This window comes from Micropterus dolomieu, linkage group LG01 (assembly GCF_021292245.1).
Source record: "Micropterus dolomieu isolate WLL.071019.BEF.003 ecotype Adirondacks linkage group LG01, ASM2129224v1, whole genome shotgun sequence".
Taxonomy (NCBI): Eukaryota; Metazoa; Chordata; class Actinopteri; order Centrarchiformes; family Centrarchidae; genus Micropterus; species Micropterus dolomieu.
Window position 1 is genome coordinate 221,171 of NC_060150.1, and position 1,403 is coordinate 222,573.

Genomic DNA, 1,403 nt, shown 5'->3' on the forward strand with positions numbered 1-1,403 from the left:
ATATCTCTGTTCTCTGTGGTATCCAGACTTCAGGGACAATGTGTCTCTGTGGGATGATAAGATTGACCCTAAAGCTGGATAAATAACAGGCTCACAGAGCTCTCCTCACTCATTCGAGCATACATGTACACAGCGTATGTGTGTTGCTGTGAGTCCTTCTGCAGAAGACTTGAGTAAAATTGACAGAAAGACAAGTGTTTGCCTGAGCTGTTTATTTAAACATGCTTTTTTCCCACCACAGGGGTGAAATCAAAAATACAAACAAATTGTGTGGTATGAGTTGTTGCAATTAGTAACACCTTGGCTAGATAAGGTAATGTAATGCTGCTCAAAAAAATAAAGGGAACACTAAAATAACACATCCTAGATCTGAATGAATGAAATAATCTCATTAAATACTCCTTTCTTTACATAGTTGAATGTGCAGACAACAAAATCACACAAAAATTATCAATGGAAATCAAATTTATCAACCCATGGAGGTCTGGATTTGGAGTCACACTCAAAATCAAAGTGGAAAACACTACAGGCCGATCCAACTTTGATGTCCTTAAAACAAGTCAAAATGAGGCTCAGTAGTGTGTGTGGCCTCCACGTGCCTGCATGACCTCCCTACAACGCCTGGGCTCCTGATGAGGTGGCGGATGGTCTCCTGAGGGACCTCCTCCCAGACCTGGACTAAAGCATCCGCCAACTCCCGGACAGTCTGTGGTGCAACGTGGCGTTGGTGGATGGAGCGAGACATGATGTCCCAGATGTGCTCAGTTGGATTCAGGTCTGGGGAACGGGCGGGCCGGTCCATAGCATTAATGGCTTCCTCTTGCAGGAACTGCTGACACACTCCAGCCACATGAGGTCTAGCATTGTGTTGCATTAGGAGGAACCCAGGGCCAACACCAGCATATGGTCTCACAAGGGGTCTGAGGATCTCATCTCGGTACCTAATGGCAGTCAGGCTACCTCTGGCGAGCACATGGAGGGCTGTGCGGCCCCCCAAAGAAATGCTACCCCACACCATCACTGACCCACCGCCAAACCGGTCATGCTGGAGGATGTTGCGGGCAGCAGAACGTTCTCCACGGCGTCTCCAGACTCTGTCACGTCTGTCACATGTGCTCAGTGTGAACCTGCTTTCATCTGTGAAGAGCACAGGGCGCCGGTGGCGAATTTGCCAATCTCGGTGTTCTCTGGCAAATGCCAAACGTCCTGCACGGTGTTGGGCTGTAAGCACAACCCCCACCTGTGGACGTCGGGCCCTCGTACCACCCTCATGGAGTCTGTTTCTGACCGTTTGAGCAGACACATGCACATTTGTGGCCTGCTGGAGGTCATTTTGCAGGGCTCTGGCAGTGCTCCTCCTGCTCCTCCTTGCACAAAGGCGGAGGTAGCGGTCCTGCTGCTGG

General features: G+C 49.8%; 3 protein-coding genes across 3 annotated transcripts in view; 1 reads left to right on the plus strand and 2 right to left on the minus strand.

Annotated features, from left to right (window-relative positions):
- LOC123971238 (NLR family CARD domain-containing protein 3-like) overlaps positions 1 to 1,403 on the plus strand; it is a 427,855-nt gene that overhangs the window by 173,270 nt on the left and 253,182 nt on the right. The window lies entirely within an intron of this gene.
- LOC123971220 (NACHT, LRR and PYD domains-containing protein 12-like) overlaps positions 1 to 1,403 on the minus strand; it is a 524,333-nt gene that overhangs the window by 36,237 nt on the left and 486,693 nt on the right. The window lies entirely within an intron of this gene.
- The window catches only part of LOC123970392 (putative transporter SVOPL), a 13,966-nt gene that overhangs the window by 4,725 nt on the left and 7,838 nt on the right, over positions 1 to 1,403 (minus strand). The window lies entirely within an intron of this gene.